Below are 13,066 nucleotides of genomic sequence, written 5' to 3' on the forward strand. Positions count from 1 at the left end.
GATTTTCAAAATGTTTATGGAAGAAACCTCTTATGCTTACACCAAGGATACATTTATTTTATTAAAACTACAGCAAAAACAATTATTTAAATGAGCATTTTCTATTTTAATATTTTAAAATGTAATTTACTCCTGTGATGGTAAAGCCTGGTTTTCAGCAGCCATAACTATGAGATTCAGTGTCGCATGATCCTTCAGAAATCATGCTTTCAGGATTTTTTTTAGGAAAAAAAACTTGAAAGGCATGGCATTTATTTAAAATATTTTTGTGTAATAATGTATAATTATTAAATATTATTATTATTATTAAATTACAAAAATATTTTAAATTAATGCCATGCCTTTTGAGTTTATTCTTAAAAAAAATCCTGAAAAAATAAATAAATAAATTAAGTAGCTCAAAAATCAGCACCAGATCAGCATATTAGAATGATTTCTGAAGGATGATGCAACACTGAATCATATAGTAATGGCTGCTGAAAACCAGGCTTTACCATCACAGGAGTAAATGACATTTTAAAATATCACTTTTGATCAGTTTAATTTCTTCTTGAATAAAAGTATAAATTTCTTAAAGAAAAAAAAAACTGATTTTAGATTAAATAATCTAATAATAAACTGTTTTCACATTATATGGATCTTTAAGAAGAATCATCCATATTTACAAGGAAGCATCAATATTTAACTTTTATATTTTCTGCATCTAATCTGCTGTGGAAAATGTTGGCATTGTTTTTCCCAAGATTACTAATCCAGTAAATGAGCACAGAAACAGTCTAGGCCAAAACCATATTTCTGCAATTTCCTGGAACCTGGATAAAAAGTAAAAATCTAATTCATCTAGAAGACATTAATGTTGGCTGCACCTCCAACTGCATAATTTCTCACATATTGCTGCTTCAAACCGACGTGCTATCGGTAACTGAGAAGAGATCAAGAGAGATGTAAACAGACTGTTCTGAGAGGGCCTGCACACTAAGAGCTGTTTAGTCTCTTCTCAAGGATCGTGAGCTTCATTCCAGGTCATTTCTTTCTAGTTTTACAGGAAAAGACATCACAGAGACACGTGTTGTTGGCTGTGTGCTGCCACTGCTGATCTAGTGTTATAAATGATGCGCTTCCTTATCACAGAGGATTATGAGTGACATTTTATGAACCAGAGGTTATGGGAACAACTCTTGCTGTCAAGGATTCTTTTGATGTTGTAGAGTAGGAAAAAAAAGACATCTCAAGAAAACATTGCAGTACTTTTCTTGCCAAGATATTGTGATGAAATACTGTCCATACAGAACTAAGACAGTTTGTGTTGGTCCATCAGTGGAAATGGTGTTGGTCACCCTGCCAAACAACTAATTAAATATCTGATATCAGTTTCCCAATAAGGATAATAATTATGCTATACTGTCTTATTCAATTCTGAGAACAGTGTCCTGGCAGAATACATTTCAAAAACATCATTCTCAAGCTGAAACCGAATGCCTGTAATACAGGTACAGCAAGCCCTCCATCCCCTAAAACAAACCAGAGCATGTTTACTTATCTTAGCAAACTAATATGAATAATATCTGAAATTATTTTGCCTGGATTACCCTTTAATATCGCTCAAAAAATTATTTTAACCATGTTATTAATAAAACAGAATCTGGGTTAACAGGTTCAAATTGGTGTTGTACTTGAAAAGAGTACGGGTGGGAGTTTTTTTATGAATGAGCACATTGTGTTCTTCGGTTTCTCAGGAGGAGGTTTTCTCTTGGCCCGATGTGTAGATAAATGTTTTCTATGTATTTGGTTTCACTGGAAAAATGCTACGGGTTCGCATTAACACTAGCTGGCATTGGCAAAATATCTCAAGCAGATAATGCTGACGTTTCTATTAATCGGTTCTGATCAGGTTCAAAATCTCTCTTTCGCCACACGTACATTCATCATCTTAATGCCACGTGCGATCCTTGAAAACGGATGACACATGAGATGGGAATTCTGGACTGTATATTAGATGGTGTCATAGCAACAGTCATACACAAACTAAATCTGTTGCTACAGACTAGGACACGAGACCAATTCCCGGATTGTGTTTTTTAAAAAATGTCCCTATACGTTATTTCTCAAAACATTCATATGCAAAAGATCCTTGTATCTGCAATGGTCAAACCCAACTCCCAAGGATCTCTGTGCCAGCCTGGCTAACCCTAACGACTTGTGCAGCTGCAAAATGGGATTAAGTTACCATAGCAATGAATGACATGAGCAGGTTGATTGGCTTGTGTGTAAAAAGAGGTAATGTATCTAAATGTTTCCATCTTATTTCAGAACACATGGTTGACATAGCAAAGAGGACATATTGCACCACTGTTTTATCATGCGAGAGACACGTTTTTTTCTCAGCTGAAATGCATGTTTGTTTTTGAGCACTAATGATGCGGCTGTGCACATGTGTGCTGTTTTACAGTGTGGTTTGTCGCTGTATCATCATGCTATCTGTTTATCTGACTACGCTACGATAATGGTGAGGGATTTATTGTGTAGTAAATATCCATGTAAACGCATGTCGTTCTTCAGATGAGCTGCTCTCGGCCGTGTCCAGAGGAGAGGGCTGTCTGTTATGTCTCTAGCCATGGAGATAAGCTCTATCTGTTTACATTTCAGCCTGTTTCAGTCTTGTCTCAGATAGCCTCGCCAGTTTCTCTCCCACACACACAAACACAAGCACTAAAACTATATATACTATCTCTGAAGAGATGTACATAAAGTAAAGTGGGACCAAAAAGTACAGAATTTGGACACCTTGCACTGCACTAAATCAAATAGCATCTGCAAACAAATGATTCTACAGAACAACATTCTAGCTTTTTTTGAAATGCATTTTAACTGGTGTCACAGTGATGTATGGATGTATGAAGTCAACTTTACCCAGGTCTTATCACAGAGTAACCACAGATATATTTCATTACATTAACTATGGGCATTTTCCACCATTAAAAATGTGTCTTTCTTTCAAATAAAAGCCATTTGTTTGATATTTTGTCAATGCAAAGACATTTTTACTAACTAAGTGCCCAAATAACTTTTTGGGGGCCGTTCTAGGACCAGGAACCAGACAGATTCAGTGTATCAGATAAGGACTGGAGCAGAATGGAAGGAAGATCACAGGTCAGACTGTAAAAACATTCCCATACTGCCCTTCCCCCCTTATTGATTCTCTCTCGTACACCCCCACTACTTCCCGAGTCCTTCCAGCCACCACAGTGACTCAACACAGGCCTTCCAGCATGCTACAAGAGCCTCTTTTGTATGTCCTTTGTGCCGGTCTCAAGAACCAGTACACCACAGTGTGGGTTTAGCTCTGTCATTTCTTGATGACAGAAGATTTCTTAATGAAGAATAATATTATTAATGGTTCTGTGTAAATTAAATGCTTCTTTAAATGCATGCAGCAGTGTCCTGTCAGAAAGAAAGACTGCATTTCAGAATGCAAACATTGCAATGACATCATCACCATCATCATTATGATTACCAATGCTGAACATTCTAATGTAAGTCAATGTGATATTTTAACATTGAATGTAATAATTAATTAACTAAATAAATGTTTACAACCCCCACAAGAGACATAATACCTATTTTATCTACAGAAATGTAAAAATGTGTTGATGTAAAGAAGAAAGAAGAAAGAAAATGGTGGTCTTGCAAGCACTTTAATAAAAAACAACAGCTTAAAGTAATCATTATTTGGCTCTTGAGATAGCTTTTAGGTACCTGGCTTGAACACCTCAGAGTCTCCCCAATGATTTGTCAGCCTGCAGAATGATATCCTGTCATGTTATAGACTCCCTCCAAAAACACAGCTGACTGTCTTCCCTTGTCCTCCATAATAACAGACTCTATTGCGAAAAGAAGACAAGTCCAACAGTAGATTGCCTGTTCTGTGATTAAAAAGGAAAAAAGATCTGTGATCCCCACTTGTGCTGTAGTCAGCATCCTACTGGGTGAACAATATGAGCTGACTTCCTGACCCCTACGTCTGGGGATCCTAAAGACAAACAATGGGACCCTTAATTAACATCAGCCATTCCCAGCACTAGGCCCTTCCTGACAGTCCCAATTCAGACCTGAACACAAAGCTTGCTGTGTTATTGCTCTGACACCATCTTACTGTGCTCGTGTGCCCTGGCCCTTAGTATGAACGCTGCCAGTTAGGCCTCAGTAATATTCATTTTGAATAGAAGACTCTACATCAGCCCTTTCACATCCTAAGGTCAAAATATGAGCGATGGCATTCAGTTTGGAATCTAGTGACTTGTGAGAGGGATGGATCTGTCAGGGTTATCTGTTTATATGATACGAGATGAGCTCATGGTTGTACATTATCTGTTCTTCTAAGCTGGGCAGGATGTGTTTCCATAGCCCCTTTCACACAGAAATTCCGGATAATACACGGGTAATTTTTTTCCCGGCAATTGTTCCCAGATCGTTAGATTTTGGTTCATTCACACTGCCAGTGATTTCCCAGAATCTGTGCATGCATTCACACACAACCTGTAGAGGTCCCGTTATGACACATGACATCAGGATGTGACGTGTAATGTACAAGTCAAAAACGCTAGGCATGTTAACTTTCACTTAAACTGGCAAACGATCTCAGCTTCAGCGTGGATAGTGAGGAGCTAACTGATCTCTGCACCATTACTGTTTGCACATATTTTTCATCGCAAACGCTGATCTGCCTTCAAAACACCTCGTAAAAGAGTCACACAATAACGTGCGTCATCACTACGACACACCTTTTACGGCATTGGTTCTGGCTTTTGTTCACACAGAGCTCGTTCCAGGACTGAACCCGGCAATGTTACTAGGTCCCCGAATCCCGGAATCAATCCCAGGATGTGTTTGCATTCACACAGAAGGCGATCCGGCAATTTTCATGGACCAATGTGCAGTGTAAAAGGGGCTCATGTTAGATAAGGACAAACAAATGGTCATTCCACTAAAGTTATTAGGTTGGTACAATGTAAACAAAGGAACTTGTAGGTTGTACAACAACAATACCAATGACCTCGTGCAGGTTTATGGTGGCTTTGTCTATGGTTTAAAAGTAAGTGGCACACAAAAGCGACTTTGAACAATAATTCAGAAGGTGACTTCCTGTGACTAACCACTGGAGAAATCTTAAGTGCTTACATGTTTTGTTACCATTGACTTTATTTGTGTAGACAAAAATCACTGAGACATTTTTTAAAATATCTTCTTTTATGTTCCACTGAATAAAGAAAGTCATACAGGTTTGGAACAACATGAAAGTAAATAATGAATGACAAAAAAAAAAAAAAAAAAGTTTAACTGTGAACTGTGCCTTTAAGAAATCAGGCTGGTCTCAGAAAGATTTTTATTTATTTATTTATTTATTTACAAGCAGCTTGTATAATATTAGTATTGACATCCACTTCTTATATTTGTTTTCTTTAATTAACTTTTGTTCTCACAAGACCAGACACGACCACAACCTCTCACTGAGAAATGATTGAAATCTTTATGAAGAATCCTTGACAAATAAAAGTTAATGAAAAGATAATTATGATGGATTTATTGAATAATTATACTCATAACTCTGGTCCACATTAGTGAACATTTTTGTCACTTTATCCAAGCAGTATACCCTGTCTGCAGAAAGCAGGAATCTCTGTGACTGTTTTGAGGGTCTTTTTAAAACGGAGAATACCATTGTTCCCTTTCATTTGTCCTCACTAATCTCTTTGAGGAGAGCATGCTTTACTGAGCATGCTTTAAAAAACAACTCTGAAACAGAACACCAGCCACATTTGTGGTCTACTTATCTCTAAATATGACAACAGATCACAACTCTCACTTGAAGAGATGTTATCATTATCCTCCCCTGGTTGTTGACATTGAGGTCTCATGCAAAGGGACATCTACAGGCCAAAAAGAGGGAGCCGCATTTGCTGTTGTATCAGCAAAAGTCAGAGGAAGAGTGCTATATTCTGTGTACAGAACACAAAGCAGCTGGCAGGAAACCCGCTTTTCATATTCTTTTAACTTTGATTTCCGTTTTGAGGAAGTTTGTTAAGTGTGCTCTCCCTTGTGCAGGCCTTGATCAGCTGACTGTTTCACACCATCAGCAAAACTGATGATTTATTAAGATGTATATATATACAGAGGCCCCCTGTTCTACACCTAATCGCTGTCTATTGCACTTCTTACAAATGCACTTACATTTATAATTTATAAATATACAGTACTGTTGTATACATACATTACTGTTACAAAAGTTTGGGCTTGGTAAGATTTTTTTTTTTTAATGTTTTTGAAAAAAGTCTTCAGTGTCACTTAATCATTCAGAAATCATTCTAATATGCTGATTTGGTGCTCAAGAAATATCAATAACATTAAATCAAAAAAAAATTTAAAAAAACATCATACACTATTTTCAAGATCCTTTGATGAATAAAAAGTTTAAAAGAATAGCATTTATTTGAAATATAAATCTTTTGCTATTATAAATGTCTTTACACTTTTGATCAATTTAATGAATCCTATCTGAATAAAAGTGTCTAAAAACTTGTTTAAAAAAAAAAAAATCATACTGACTCAAAAAAATTCTTGAACCATAGTATAATTATATTGACTTTTGACTATTGACTTTAAAAGTAACTATATTAATAGTCAGTATCAAATTAGATAAATCATTATGGTTAAAAAAAATACTTTTATTGTTGTAATTATGCTATGCATAAATGTTTCCCAGGACAGCAGATTGACAGGCTGTGAGAAACACTGAGCAGCTGGTCTGGACAAATATGAATGCAAACAGATTTATGAAGTAACATCACACTCCAAATCATTTACTGAGTGTAATTTGCATATAATAACATCAATATCTGTTGAACAACTTTGGAGTTGAGTGTCTCTGTAATAATGGCAGTAAACTCAGTCAATGGAATACAACTATACTAAAAACTATTATTTATTTTCAGTAGAACAATACTGTATATGATCCCTGTCTGATACAAACGGTTTTTCAACTGCATAGTCAAAAGATTTTTTTTTTTTTTTTTTTTTTTTATGAAATGACATTAAATTCAAAACTAAAACTGTTATAATGTGTAAGTCGAAGTTGATGTTTTCACTAAATCTAAAATACTGACAATCAGTTTAAGCTGGATTTCAATACTGAAAAGAGAAACATTTCTGAAGCAGAACATAATACAACAATGCTAGAAATGCTTGACAGCGTGTTTAGGTGCAGAAGGGAATCAACTCTAACTCAGTTTATAATTCTTTAAAGATGTAAACAACTGCCTGATTAAATGTCCCAAAAACAGACAAAGGTAATACATAGTGTACAACAAAAGGTCCACTTAGTCGAATCCACAGAGATTCTAACCACGTCACTGATTGTATGTGGCTTTTGATACAGTTATTAAAAGTTTTCTAGCACTCTCAGAGCAACAGAACTGTCAAATGACAAAGTATGCACTATATATTACAAAGGATTTTAACAATGCATATTCACACCTCATTACTCGAGCCTGACAGTTTCTGATTGAAAAAAGAATTGCTTATGTATGCAGTTACAGCTATTTGTTTCTGTCAAGAAGCAGGAAATGCATTGTCATTTTGGCTCCCTATTAGAGCCCTGTTTATGTAATTATCTCAGCATGAGACTGAGGAGAAGGTGTCTGTCTCCTAAGAGCTCAGTGAATGCCTCTTACATCAGAGTGGTTTCCTTTCACAGGCAGGAGCAGTTGTAATGGAAGTTTGTCTCAAACAAAGGTTTCTTGTCAAACAAAATCACACAACCCAAGCTAATCTTTACAATTTCACTATCTTACATATTGACAACAACAAATCATAAAAGCTTTATCGCTCTGACCAATGGTGGATAAACTTCTTAGTGAAATAAAACTTGCAAGTTCACAAAGGTCTTCGCTTTGGTAGTAATGAAGTTGTCAAACTGTGCTGAAGTGCTGGGGTAGATTTCACTCATGCTGCTGATGATGGGGGCACCATTTGTTCAAAATAGCCTCCAGAGTGTTGAATCTGCCACTATTAATCAATAGACTTAAGTGGCCCAAAACACTATGTGTTACGTTGAAAAAAAAAAAGAGAGACTTGAATGAAAGCTCCATCACAAACTGCAAATTACATGATTAATTAAAAAAAATATATATAAGAAATTACAAAATAGTAAATATATATATTAACTATATTGATTTTCAGAACCTGCACAATCAGCAAGCCTCATAAACTGAATAGTAAACAGGCTTCAACTGTAAAAAGTTACTCAAACACAGAACATTGGGACATTGGAGGAACACGAAATAAAGCTATATATACACATTCCATTGACATGATTATAATTTGAACAAGAGATGTATGTCAAAAGAATAATGAGAGCTCTGTATGAAAGCAATGGCGTTCATGTGGTTTTGATTAACATAAGAGAATCTACAGTTTTCCAATCAAAGGATATGAAGACTACAGACCCCAGCTGAGTCTACTCCACTCTAGAGTCGCTGAATCGCATGCAACTTCAGTATGCAGTATTAATATTAACAGTGAAATGACTGGCAAAAATGTTCATGAACAAAGGGTGTTTTTATTTTACAAGCAATACTGAAGACAAGACAAAAGAATATGCTGAACTTCAATTTCAATGGTATTGTTGACAAAATATGATGAGAAACACTACAAGACATTAACAGGGCACTATCAAAAAATTTTTTGAAGACAGAAAGTCTAGAAAGAATACGATTTATTCAAAGAATCCAATAATAGGCACTAATAATTGAGCTGCCTTTGTGAAGCAAAACAGTGAATGAACTCTAGTAAACTGAAGCTTATCACTAGAAGGTTAATTAATTACACCCTACACATATGAGATTAATCACATATATCCACATCATAAACATAACATTACAGCTTACATCGACTGTATTACATTGAGACATTGTTTAAATTAATATATAAAATGTGTGAATACAACTAAAATGTTATTTTTAGCAACTAAACATGCCATGTTGAAGTAAAACTGGATAAAAATAATTAATATGCTATGACAATATCCACAATATGATGTTCAGATTTTTAAAATGTTTTGTTAAATGTTGATGCATGTTTAAATTAATATATAAAATGTGTTAATATGTGGTTTAATTTAGCATTTTCTCATCAACTAAAATGTCAACTAAACATTCCACGTTGAATTAATTTTTTTCTGTAAAATAACGAATATTGAAAATTAATTATAATAATGAATATTTCTTAAATTTAAATCATTTTTTGTTTAAATAAATATTTCATATTAATATAATTAATGTTAATTTTCTTGAGCAATAAAATCTCAAAACATCCAACATCCCATCTGTAGCACAGTGCCACTAACACAACACATCAAGCAGGGAAAATATAACTAGGAGACAGGAACACGATTGTGACCCTGTAGTAATTTCTTAGTACAACAAAAGGCATTCTTTTATGCACCCTGTACCATGTTTCGACGATTTCCTGACAAGACTCACATTGATCGGGAGAGGGTGGGAGTCAGAATGACATCCAATGTCCCTTTGAGACTGTGACACAAAAAAGGGCATTGGCAATAGGGATGCATTGCAGAGGACATGACTCACGAGCTGAGCTTACCTCCAGGGCTCTTACAGTTCTACAAGCCACATTCCAGCGCACACATTTTCCATGAGAAAATCCCACCACACCTCTGTATGAGGGGTAGATTGAGCCTCATCGACTGAAACAATCAGATATTAAACTGGCATAATATAAACAAAAACTAAGTCATGGCTTTTTGAGGTCTGAGGAATTATGGGTAACGAATGACAGGGCAAAACTGTTCCCCCGTTTAGTCGAGCTTCTTTACATAACTCTCACTAACTGCCCTTGGGCAGAGCAGAGTTGGTCAAACAGCTGCCTGCTCAATGGTGTTCTTTTCTAACTAGCGCTCCCTGTGGAGCTCTGCTAGGGCCAGAACCACTCCCCCGAGATGACACATGTGAGTCTGAACCACACACACTAGAAGACATAACCACCACACTTCCTGCCCCCACGCTCTACTCCAACCGAGTCATGACATTCCCCAATTCCTATCTGGCCAAGACACCCCCGCCACAGCCAGCTTGAGTCCTCGGGATGGCTGTGTTTTGAAACTCGGCCCTGTCCTGACTGGGGAGCTTGGCTCATTGCACCTCGTCTGCTTGGAAACGAATGGAGATCTAGATCTAGACAGTGTGCTGGTAAAAGGCATGAGAATGTGATTCTCAGCGCTGGCTTTAGATCACAGGTCCCGCTGTGCCCTGTGAAGTCAAATCCTCAGTGTTTGTGTTGGCAGGGAGTATGTAGTGGACAGGACAAACCCTTAGTGGGGACCGGCTTACCCTGGAATTCATTTCCTCTGAGACAAGATCAGACTCACCACGTTCATCATTTTCAACTGTCCTTTCTGGCTGGAATCAAGGGCGAATTGCTGTGTCCGGACAAGTAACAACATGGATGCAGCATATGGCAAATGGAAAGTAAATCTCAGAAAGTGAGACCCCAGGGGGAGGTAAATTGCAGCAGTGTTGACTTGAGTAGGTGTGGACAGGACTTTTCTTGTGTTTCCACTGGCATTCACACAAGCAACTGAAAAAAAAAACACAACACTTACAACAATTAACTAACTACTCTCATAATACTATTATAACATCCTGTAGTGTTTTGTCATAATAAAACAGCATTTGTTCCTTTATTATTTGTTTTTCCAAGTTGTTTAACATGAGAGGATGATACCAACTTAGTGAAACCCATTGTGTAGATTCCTATAGACCAGGGGTTTCCAGACTTTCAAAGTGCAGAAAATCTGAGAGAAAAAATATATATATTTTACATTTTTATTATGTATGTCAGAATTAACTGTAAATCTGCTGTAGAACCATTTTTTATTTTGAACTGAAAAATATCAGTATAGTTGAAATTAACTTAAAATATTTATTTATACATCTAATATTACTAATTAGATTACTAGTATAGATAAAAAAAAATTAATAACCCTAACCCTTGGCTTCAGTACAGTTACAATATAAGGCCAATTATTGATTATATCTCTGTAGCCAACATCTTTATAATATCATATTTTTTCACACACACAGTATAAATGGGTCTTCTTTACACAGGAAAACAAACATTTTTATATTTGAGAAAGGAATTTTAATATTTGGGGGCCCTTAGCATCAAAAGTTTAAAAAGCCCTGCTTTTGAAAATGGCTCAATATTTGAATGGCAATAACAGTAACATCACAGTTAACATAATATGACCATGACTGCTATGTTTTTGTAAATTAATCCATGATTTCATCATAACACCGATATAACTTCAGTTCAATCTGTTATAGGCCTAATGGCACATGAGCAATATTTTCTATCACCCATCTGTGCAGCAAACACCCTTATAATAACAAACATCAGTGTATTTCAGTACACCATGTTGACAACGTCAAAGGAAAGTCTGTAAATTACCTGAGCCGTGCACAAAGAGGTGGAGATATTTTAACATGACAGGACTTTTAGCAGTCTGCAGGGAACCCTCATCATCTTTCATAAAGGGAGGTTTGCCACTTTAATCCCACATCTGGTCTACATTACCATTCCATGCAGCTCTGACTTGAGTCTGGGCCTGAACAAGAACCTCACCCTGTCTCTATGTCCAAAGACTATAAAACACTAAAAGCTTAAACACTAAAATTAAAGATGACACTGGCTCCTTCACAAACACTTGTATTTTATCTTTGTTTCTGGAACTTTCGCAAGTTTAACACTATTTTTATTCATTAAATCAGTATTGGAATGAAAAAAGCCAAAGATAAGACAAGGAAAAAATATGGAAAAAACAGTGCTCTACATTAAATCTACCCCTTCATGTTTAAAAAGTAAAAAAAAAAAAAAAAAAAAAAAAAAAATTTTTTAAAGAAGGCTGGACATTTTTTTCCCTTGTCCTGAGGGTAAGCATTGCTCTGAAAAATGATGATGCAATAGCTAAAACAATAAAATTAAAGGTCAAGGAGTGGTTTCTCATGATTTCCTATGTTTTTTCTACTAAAATAGTGCATTTAAGCAAATTTAAATCACAAACTTGTCACCTGTTTATCTCGAGGGCAAAACATTCTCACTCCAGCATCTCTGACTTCTGCGGTATTTCTTGTCTCACTGAGTCCATTCATACCACATTGACTTGAACATTTGTTTAAATGTGATGCCTTGTAAACACATCATCATGAATCTATACAAAACCACTGCTTTATGAAACTTTTAGTTACATTTGCTAGAACAACAATGGCTAATATGACCTGCAAAACACATGTGGCTAAGAGACTATTTGTGAAAATGACTGTGTGCCTCTTTTCCTGCTGAACACATTTTATGTGTGATATCCCTGATGATAATGTTTTTATTATTATCGACTGATGTCACTGACAGATGCCACTGAAAGTTAGGGCTGTCAAAAAAAAAATTGAATTTCGAATATTCGTCGAATTAAAAAAAAAAAATACACATTCGAATGCAAAAATGTTGCATTCGAATTTCAGGCAGCCTTATCAGTGGCACACGAAATGTGACGACGATGTATGTGTCGTTGCATTTTAATGCTTTTGTTAGCCTATCCAGTTGAACCCACTAGATACGACGCTGCTACATCGTTCATTCAATATATTACGGAAAATGAGAACATCAGTGTGGAGAAGATGTTGTTTGCATCAAAACTGAAACCAAGCCGTTCACACAGAATGCATATTTATCAAATTTTCTAGAGGGACATCTATCAGCGTTGCACTCGCTGCACAAGAGAGCGGCATGTTAAGAAAGCCATGTAAAATTAATGTAAGTTTGACTTTTAAAAAACATGTCTCAAGACTTTATGGTGGTTTTTCCCCATACCACTGTATCTCATGTTTTTAAATGAAGAAAGTAGCCTACTCTTTGTGATTGGTTTTCGGTCCTTTGTATTAAAGGGATACTCCACCCCAAAATGAAAATTTTGTCATTAATCACTTACCCCCATGTT

At 35.9% G+C, this 13,066-nt stretch overlaps 1 protein-coding gene across 1 annotated transcript in view; it reads right to left on the bottom strand.

The window, feature by feature from the left end:
* The window catches only part of LOC109100684 (zinc finger CCHC domain-containing protein 24), a 34,300-nt gene that overhangs the window by 17,090 nt on the left and 4,144 nt on the right, over positions 1–13,066 (bottom strand). The window lies entirely within an intron of this gene.

This window comes from Cyprinus carpio, chromosome A13 (genome assembly GCF_018340385.1).
Source record: "Cyprinus carpio isolate SPL01 chromosome A13, ASM1834038v1, whole genome shotgun sequence".
In the NCBI taxonomy this organism is placed as follows: Eukaryota; Metazoa; Chordata; class Actinopteri; order Cypriniformes; family Cyprinidae; genus Cyprinus; species Cyprinus carpio.